The sequence below is a fragment of the Monodelphis domestica genome, chromosome 1 (genome assembly GCF_027887165.1).
Source record: "Monodelphis domestica isolate mMonDom1 chromosome 1, mMonDom1.pri, whole genome shotgun sequence".
NCBI classification, from domain to species: Eukaryota; Metazoa; Chordata; class Mammalia; order Didelphimorphia; family Didelphidae; genus Monodelphis; species Monodelphis domestica.
Window position 1 is genome coordinate 260,410,971 of NC_077227.1, and position 10,284 is coordinate 260,421,254.

A 10,284-nucleotide genomic window follows, 5' to 3' on the forward strand; every position below is an offset into this window, starting at 1 on the left:
AAGGAAAATAAATATGTATAATTATAAAGAAAAAACTAAACAATGAAATCATTTTTATATATTTATGACATTCTTTTTTAAAAATTGGATTGAGAAGTCAAAAAAGATGGAATTGAGAAGTCAAAGACAGAATGAAGAGGGAACATTAAAGGAGAGAAAAATGGATTTTAAAGGTGGAAAGACTTAAGAGAATCTCAAAGAATTAGGAAAAGGAAAGGAAGATCTGAAAAAATATTCTGTGAAATAAAGCCTATGTTCCTATCAGTGAAGTAATATATTTTGTTGAAGGGATAACACAGTGGAAAGTTACTCAAGCAAGGAAAAGTGAAGCAGAAGACAGAAGGAAGACAAAAAAGCATCCCTACTGCAAATGGACATGAGCAAAGAAAAGATCCTAATTTACTTAATCTCTCAACAGGAGTTAGGTGTCATGAAATAGCAGAATAGAAGCAAGACAGAAGGACTGTAATTAGAAGGATGAATAGAAGATGGCTAAACTCTAGAAAGGCCAAAATGAAAGGGTACCATTAAAGAATGTTCTCTTGCTGGTATTGGGTAGCAGTGTGGAAGGTATCATGAGGAAAACATGTCAGTAGTAATATATAGGTCTTTGACAAGGGTATGCTGGAACCAATTTAGGTTGTTAAATTTTCAGTATGAGGATTTACACTGGAAATTTTACAAGTAGGGCTTCATTTATTGTTTGTGAATTGTCTAGACTTAAGAAAACAATGGAGATAATATGATTAATGCATAAATTTAAAAGGGTCATAGGGATAAGTTTTTCTTCCTGAGAGCTAGTTGTTAAATATTTACCCTCCTTTATAATGTGTTTCAATTGGAAGAAATGGGCACAATAAGAAACTACCTTGTTGGAGCTAGTGTTATGTTTCCTGAGATTTCATACTATCCCAGAAAAGGATATGGAGAGCTAGGATATCCTAGAGAAGGGAGCAGTGATGGTTCATTGTAAGGACAGGGGGGCATGATAGGTCTAATGATGCAGAATGATTTTCCCATTGAATAATTCTGCTTTCTTCAGAAATTGTTATTTCCAAGAGTGAGGTAAAGTAGAAATAGGATCCATTAAAAATAAGATAAAAAGAGATGAATGAATGAGCAAATAAGTAAACAAATCCATAAATAAAAGCATATGCAAGGCAAAGGAAGGTGGGGTAATATCTGCAAAAATAATAGCATTAAAATGTTATTTTTATTAATTTATTCTTATTTTCAAAGTAGGGAACTCTAATTTAGTACTCTAGAAGATCTATTTCTTGAGGGACACAGAGAGAATAAATAAGGAACAAGTAATAATATGGCCCAGGAATGGGAGAATAGAATTAAGAATTATAATTAACTGGAAAATGGTAGAAATCAAAGGGAAAAAAAAACATTTTGGAAGAGAACATTTAGAAAAAGAATGTTGCTTAAACTAAGAAGCTAGGGGATGAATGAAAGATATTTGAAACCTACTGTCTGGATTGGGAAATGAAAGTGTCAAGAGATAGACAGACAGATAGATAGATAAATAGACAATTTAAGAAATGTTAAGGAATTTGGATTGGATAAAGTACAAATAAAGAAATAGAGGACAAAAATCAACATGAAATAAATAAATGGAGAAAAAATACAAATGTGACAATTGCCACCCTAAGTGTGAATTGGTTTTAAAAACTAATAAGTTAAAGACAATAGAAGAATGGATTTTTAAAACTAACAATTTGTTGCATAAAAGAAATATCTATAAAAAATAAAATGATATGTAAGATGTGTAGTCGAGGAATACCTCCTCTTTTCTTTATTTGTATTTGCCTAAGATAAAGTTGTGGACTTACTTATCTTTGCTTCAGACAAAGATAAGGATTGACACCTTCGCCCATCTTGGGACCAAGGATGGAATGTAAACAAGAAGGCTGCGGGATAAAATTTATGAAGGGCTAATTGCGATTAGGTGGGCGCCTATCCCCTCCTCTGTCCCCTTCCCCTTTGTTTGTATTTGCATTAACGGAAGAATGTAGGCTGACCTTCGAACACCTGACTATCCCTTGATCAAGATTAGGGTTTCTGGAATGTAGAGATGTACATTCCTGTAGGTTTTTTGTCTAAGTAGTCTTTGCCTATAAAAGTTCTGTGTGAAGCAAATAAAATTGGCACTATTTCTCTCTTTTCATATAGTGTCCATCTCTTCTTTTGTTACTCTTCATTTTTCGTTACCCCAAACAGGATGTCACAGGACTGGCCGACCCTGTGGATGAGTCTTGTAAGCCATAGAGTCTTACAAATGGCTGCCCGGACAGGGACTTTCATTCGTAACCCCGATTCCTTTGCTGGTCAAAGGATGACGAAGAGTTAACAGCTTTTGCCCCGAGACTGCAGCTCGGATGGGCAGAAGAATCGGACAGAGAGAGTGCAGTATTTGTGGGCCTCCTCTGTTCCCCAACTTTTTCTCTCTTTTGCTTTTTAGTTTAAACTGTCCCCTATTAGGGACCCCCTTCCCCCCATTCTTTTCTTTTCTTGGAACCCTTCCTTCGGTTTTCTTTGGAGAACCCCTGATGCTGTGTGCTGGTCATGCAGTTTCAATGCTACGGAGATCCCCTTGGTGGTGAGCATAGGAGATACTCTAAGGGTGAGAGGGAAATTATATTTTTTCTTTAGAATGGATCCTAAAATACGGATTTTTTTTTCTCAAAGCATGCTTGTCACAATGTTGTGTGTTTCTGTTTTTTGTTGTCTTTGTCAAAGTCTCATCTCTATGTATTCTTAAATTGGACACACAAAAAGAATGTAAAATGGGATAGTTGCAAGATTGAACTTGTCTGTCAAAAATCCTCAGCAGAGGACAAAAGCAAACACCTGTTCAATGATTTTTTCCTCTTTCTTCCTTTGGATGGGCCCCCAAAGGAGCGAAAAAGAGAAAAATTCAGAGCAGAAAAAGGGAGATTTTTACTCCACAATTAGAGGCTATTTTTCACTTAAGTTTAATCCTATGGTTTGATGTATGCAATTTGGGAGGATTGTTAATGATTTTGATATGATCTAAATTTAATTTCGTGCAACTATTTGTCAGTTAAATGTGAAATATTAATCAGATTTTATTGAGCACAACAAAACTCCTGGTTAGAAGTTTGTTTTATTAAATATTGCTATGCATAATGGTTTCAGTGAATTTGAGAATTGTCTAAATGTGGCTGATAGCCAGACTGACACAGAGAGGGAATATTTTATTCTATAAGGACAAAAAATTGCACTGGCTACTTTATATATGTAAAAGTCATCATGTTGTTGAGAAGAACTTATTCTAGAAATTAAATTTGGGATTTTTTCAAATCAGATTTATTTTAATGCATGTGCTGTCAGGAATAGTAACAAGAAATCATATGACACACAAGAAGTTTAAGTAATCTGTTCATGGAATTTTATAATACTAGTATTAAGAATTTGGTATTTTGCAAGAGAGAATTTCTAAATGATGTTTTTGATCAAGGTTATATGAATTGTTTTTAAATGTGAAAAATGCATAGGAAGGAATTGGTAATCTAGAGATGAACATGTATGTATTCAGATACCAAATGCTGGAAATTAGTGATGCTGAGTGAATACAGAATATGTATGCATTTGTATTATGAAGAGAATTAAGTTTTCCACCTAAATAGGTTAAGGGTATATGATATACAAACTGTATGTCCTTAACAAGACAAATTTAACCAGCCCTGAAATCAAGAGGGCTTGTCATGAAGATTGAATACAATTCCATATAGTGCCTTTCCTCTACTTACAATAATGGTAAAGAGGGGAAGCCAGAAGAAATAATGAAGTAGTCCCAATAAGAGAAAATAATTAATTGAAGTAGATAAAGGGGATTTATCCCTTCCTAAGTTTTTTTTAGGAAACAGACCCAGCCCCCTCCCCCTCAGGAGGTCAAACAGTTTTTGCAGGCTGGAAAAAAAAAAAAGGACTCTAATTAGCTGAAGGATAAGAATTAGGAAGGTCAGGTAACAAAAGGAACTTCAGGAATATCAAAGAGGTCCGGCTGGAATGCCAGGTAACATATAGCTAACTAGGGATGTGATTAAGTAACTGTGAAAGTAACCAGCCTCTGAGGACAAACCTCAGGATCTCTGACTTCACATAACTATGTTTGTGATCAAACTATGTTTGACTGTCAAATAAGAATCTTTATGTGAAGGGAAATAACTTTATATCTTATAACCTATCTATATAAGTTTATAATTGAATTTGGAGGTGTCTGGATTCGTTTTATGAAGTGTTCCACTGCAATAAGAGTAATGAATAGAGATACTAACTGATATTCTTAAATTCTAGTATGAATTAGATATAATTGTAATAATGTTGATGGAATTTAATCAGGAATATAGCAATATTTTAGGCTAAACGAAAACCAAACTGTAGGTTTTATTCTACTTTAGACAGGTTTTGAGGAGTGCACGTAAATGCTTTGTGCTTCAGTTTGGTTACACACTGAAACATTGCTAAAGGACTTAAAGTTATTTGGGAGTTGTGGAGTTTAAACTAAAATCCACTGAGAGTAAATTATTATGAAAGAGGTTTGATAAATTCAATATTATAGTAAGCTCACTTGTTAAAGAAGGATGGGACCAGGCTGTTAAGTAATAAATCTAAATTGAGCCAAGGAGCCTTACAATAAATTGCTCAGAAGCTATTAACCCCTTCCTTGCACACAGGAAGGAGAAAGAAGTTCCACACTAATACTTATGAACTGAAATAGGGATCTCAAAGAGTTAACAACCTCTGTGTGATAGAACTTAAGATAAGTGTATTTTAATTGTAGATTCAGAGGTTTTAAGACACTCAAACAAACAAACTTTGCCAGGCCTGGACTGACCAAGTAGCTTGTTTGAAGCTGTGAATTTTAGTGCAAACATTCCATGTCCAGAATGATAAGATTATTCAGCCAACAAGATGTAGCTTCAGCCCTTCATTCTGTAAGACTACACTTTCCTGCTCTGTACATTGTCCATTATATGGATGATAATCTTATCGTAGCTGAAGATGAATCTCAAATAAGCAAGTGCTATCTATAGTCAATTGGAAATTACCTTGCAAAAATACCATTTAGCTATTACTCAAGAAAAGATTCACAAAACAAGTCCCGTACTCTATTCAGGGGCTCAGTTATAGGCAACATCCGTTATGCCTCAAAAATACAATTAAGAAAGGACTGCTTTAATGATTATCAGAAATTGTTAGGTGATATCAATTGTGTCAGGCAATATTCATTTCTTACCACAACTGAATTACAACCTTTATTCAAAATACTGGAAGGGAGTTCTGACTTGAATTCCCCTGGAACTTTGACACCTGAGGCCTCTCTTGCTTTAGAGATAGTAGAAGATAACCATTATCAGCCTCAATTAGCTGTGAAAGTGACTATTTTTGCAACTTTAATGTTACCAACAGGTGCCTTAACTGAGAAACAAAGAGTCATTGAATGGTTATATCTAAAAAGCAAAATGGGAAAGGCTTTACAGAGTTATGACTGTCTTATGGCTCAATTAATATGGAAAGGCAGAGAACATGTGGTCTCAGGTTTAGGAGAGTATCCTCATGAAGTCCAGGTACCCATTGCTAAAGATATACTACAGAAATATTTAGTCCTTACTATTAGTATACCCCATTGCTATTACCACCTACACTCCACAAGGCTTATTTTCTTTTTTGTCACAACATCCTATTGTTTTTCCTAATATTCTAAGATATTGTCCGGTATCAGGACCTAATATTTGTGTTGATGCAAATGCTAATTACAAGACAGGAGTATACAAGGAAGGTAGTTCACCTGTCATTTTTACCACTCCTTATTCTTCTACCCAACAAAATGAATTAACAGCTGTTTGACTAGCTTCTTGGTTACTTCAGGAGCCTTTCAACCTTATAATGGACTCTAAATATGTTTTTCAGTTCTTGCAGGGTATAGAAAAAGCTGTTATCAGATCTACTCAAAGCAATGTACAAATGTAAATTACAAACTGTCATACGACAAAGGACAAATCCAGTATATGTCATGCATGTACACAGTCATACCACTCTGCCTGGACCTATTCACTAAAGATCAAGCCAGAAATATTGTTAAAAAGTGTCCTAATTGTGTTCCAAACCACCCCCCAGTGCATATTGCTGTGAATCCCAGAGGCTTAAATAGTACAAATGGATGTGACCCATGAATGGTCCTTTGGACGACTTAAATATATCCATGTCACTGTGGATACTTTTTCAGGATTTTTATGGGCTTCCTGCTTGATGGGAGAAAGAACTTCTCATGTTATTAATCACTGCTTAATGACTTTTGAGATGGCTGGTCCCCCCAGAACATTTAACACAAATAATGGACCTGCTTATACTTCCAAACAATTTTTTCTTTTTTGCCACACTTGGGCTATTCACCTCTCAGGTATCCCACACAATCCACAAGGACAAACTATTGTGGAGCACAGTAATCAGATCTTAAAAAACATTTCTTTTAAAACAAAAAGGGGGAGACAGCACCCCACAGCGATGATTGGCAATAGCTATATATACTATAAATAATTTGATCTTTACTTCCAATAATATATCCAGAGCTGAAAAATTTTTCTCTGCATTTTCTTATGAATGGAATTCAGGCACCACTCCTGTGCTCCCTGCCCCAGAACAAAAACTTGGCATGTGGAAAGATGATAATCAAACTTGGCAAGAGGCAAGGACCACCCAGTGGTCCTGCAAGGCCGAGGTTCTGTTTGTGTCTCCACAGGTAAAGACAGAGTATGGCTCCCTCCCCGCTGAGTTCGAGAAATTGACCATAAAGAGAAGGACAAGGAGAGGACACAGGAAGCCTCACAAGGAGACTTGACAACATCTCCATAAGATACTGACTCTTCTGCTTCTGCTTCTATTCCAGACTTTAAGTGAAGCTACTGGAGTAAAGAGATGGTCTTTGGGGAACAACCATCTTGGGTAGAGTATGTCAGCATGGGACACGCTTTACCAGAAGTCATCTTATATACAAAAACTAACTGATATTCCTGGCATTTACCATTTTGAGAGACAAGCTAAGGACAACAATCAGGCCAACAATTTGTTTGTGCCTTTCAATTGGACTGGACTAGTTGAGGCACCCCCAGTGTGCCTCGCAAGAGACCATCCTGCATGCCTGCCCCTCAGATCGCTGAAGGTGCATTATTATGGTCATCCTGACCTGTCAGACTCTTTTTGGATAGGACCTTATCATGTAGATAAAAGGGAAAAATATGAAGATTATGGCCAACTGCAATATCTAGGTTGGCTAGGGGAATCTTGTGATAGTATTTGGGGACAAGAAAGACCTATTTGTCCATATGTGATGGGATATGAACAAAGAGACACTGTTAATATGTTTCTGCCCTTGCTGTCATGTAGATTTAAAAGGGCATCATGTATTCATTGGAAAAATATGATTTGGATGTATTGGCATAACAACACAAGGTGTATTGGAAAGAAATTGGATTCTTATAAATTTCATGATTGTTTTATAGGATACAGCTCACCTTTGTGGGTGATGCCCCCAGAGCTAATTGGTTACATTTTGCTAATTTCACACAGATTTTGACTGATTATGGAAAGATAGCCCTGGCATTGGATAAAGTAAATATGTCTCATTATGTTAATGTTACTTATAATGGAAAAGTCCAAAATCCAGTAACTAGAAGTGTTACATTAGGCATTCAAGGTAAACACTCAGGGGGGTGGTATCACTCACCGGCAGATAGAGCAATGGAATAATTGTCTCAACTAATCAGCCCTAAGAAAAGAAGATGTATTTCTTGTTTAGTTGTAGGAATTGTAGCTCTTATAGCCGCTATAACAGCCACAACTGTCAGTAGTGTTTCACTAGCACAAAGTGTAGCTAATGTAAGGACCCTGGAACATGATGCAGAATATTTACATGGGCTAGCACAGAATGTAACCCAGGTTTTACACTTGCAGCAGGATATTAATACAAGGGTTTTTTATGCTTTACAACAAATATCTAAAGATGTATTGTTATTAACCAATCAAGTAGAAATTTTAGCTATCAAGGGTAAATTAAGGTGTGATTATCGCTATTCAGCCTTTTGCCTTCTTCCTGTTAAAGCTAACATGTCTGATGCATTCGAAAAAATTAGAAGTGATTTACAAGGTCTTTGGTTAAAGAGTAACATCTCAGAGGACATCCAACAATTGAACCACATCATTGATGAGATGGATAACTCTTTAGCTGAGGACCTTCGCCCCGAACATATCGCTGATTCGTTATACAATTGGATCAAGTCAGGCCAAAGTTGGCTGTCTCCTTTGGCCCAAATGAGTATAACCATATTAACCTTCATATTGTTCATAGTTATCTTAGCGGTCCTTCTTCCCTGTCTGTTCCAAATCCTTTTGTCCAGCTTGGGAAAAATTGGCCAAATCTTGGCTCTCCACAGAAGTCTTTTGCAGAACAAATAGGGGGAATTGTAGTCGAGGAATACCTCCTCTTTTCTTTATTTGTATTTGCCTAAGATAAAGTTGTGGACTTACTTATCTTTGCTTCAGACAAAGATAAGGATTGACACCTTCGCCCATCTTGGGACCAAGGATGGAATGTAAACAAGAAGGCTGCGGGATAAAATTTATGAAGGGCTAATTGCGATTAGGTGGGCGCCTATCCCCTCCTCTGTCCCCTTCCCCTTTGTTTGTATTTGCATTAACGGAAGAATGTAGGCTGACCTTCGAACACCTGACTATCCCTTGATCAAGATTAGGGTTTCTGGAATGTAGAGATGTACATTCCTGTAGGTTTTTTGTCTAAGTAGTCTTTGCCTATAAAAGTTCTGTGTGAAGCAAATAAAATTGGCACTATTTCTCTCTTTTCATATAGTGTCCATCTCTTCTTTTGTTACTCTTCATTTTTCGTTACCCCAAACAGGATGTCACAGGACTGGCCGACCCTGTGGATGAGTCTTGTAAGCCATAGAGTCTTACAAGATGAAAATAAGAAACTAAAACAAAATGTTTTATGCATCCATGTAATACCAAAGAAGGAAGAATTACAATCATGATTGTAGACAAGATAAAAATAAAAATTCACAATGCCAACAGCAACAAAAAGTATGCTATACCATGCTTAAAAGTAACAAAGAAAATGTAACATTGTTAATATTAATTGCAAATGCACCAAATATCATAGCATCTAAATTCTTAAAGGAAAAATGAACTGAATTGGGAAAAGACAGTAACATAATAATTGTAGCAATTTTAATGTTCCTCTTTCAGAGGTAGATAAATCTAACAAAAAAGAAATTATAGAATTAAAAAGACTTTAAGAGAAGTTAAATTTGAAAGACTTAGTAGTAGCCTCTGAATGGGAACATTAAAGAATACATATTTCTCAGCATCATAACATACATTACAAGTATAGGTTATATGCCAGGGCCTAGGAAAATTATTGTGAATTATATAATATGAATTAATATTTTCTATAATTATTGGATAATAAACATAAATTATAAATTTATAAATTTAAAAACTGTGAATTTTAGATTTACTCCATCCTGCTTAGTCTAACAAAACAGGAATGTCTACACCCCTACTTAAGGATTAAGTGTTGAGAAGGATGGCCTATGACAGACATGTGCTAGCAAATGACAAATCAGAAACAACTGACAGACCCCCTGGGCTGTCCTAAGTCAAGCTTAAGCTACCATTGGTACATGTGAGGCACAGGAAGTGATGTAAAAACAGTCTATATATTTTGCATCACTTCCTCTCACAGCCTCTTTTCGCAGAGAGGTGGCTAGTGGCAGCATTCTGGGTGTCTTGGCATCTTGGAGTGGCTGCAGCTATTGTCCAATTTTGGCAGTGAAAGTCCTTGATACAATACTGGGAGAAACTTAGTAGCGTAGTTCAGGTGAGTCGTCTTCCCTGAGCTCTCTCGGTGTTTAGGCTGATTCCTTTTTTTTCCCCTTTACCTTTCCTAAAAAAGTCATCCTCCTAGGTGGCCCCTCATCTCAGAGGAGGCCTCAGAGCTGGAAGCTCTCTGAACTCCCCTTGGCTCAGGCTAGGCTGGAGAAATCTTATACCCTTTGCCCTCTCTCTTCTTCTTAATTCCTTCCCTCTATATTAATTAAAACACCATAAAATTCCCAAACTGACTTGAGTATTTTTATTGGGATTTGAACTAATCCCTGGCAAACAACTAAATTTATATTTCAGTGAAAAACCCCTAAATTTACCCCTTACAAAACAACAAATACTAAATATACTCTT

At 36.2% G+C, this 10,284-nt stretch overlaps 1 long non-coding RNA gene across 1 annotated transcript; it reads left to right on the forward strand.

Moving 5' to 3' along the window:
* Positions 1-1,779: 1,779 nt before the first annotated feature.
* LOC130456313 (uncharacterized) lies at positions 1,780-8,891 on the forward strand. Its single transcript, XR_008914983.1, has 2 exons — positions 1,780-2,629; positions 6,920-8,891. It is a non-coding gene; the product is annotated as an uncharacterized LOC130456313 (long non-coding RNA).
* The last annotated feature ends 1,393 nt before the right edge of the window (positions 8,892-10,284 follow it).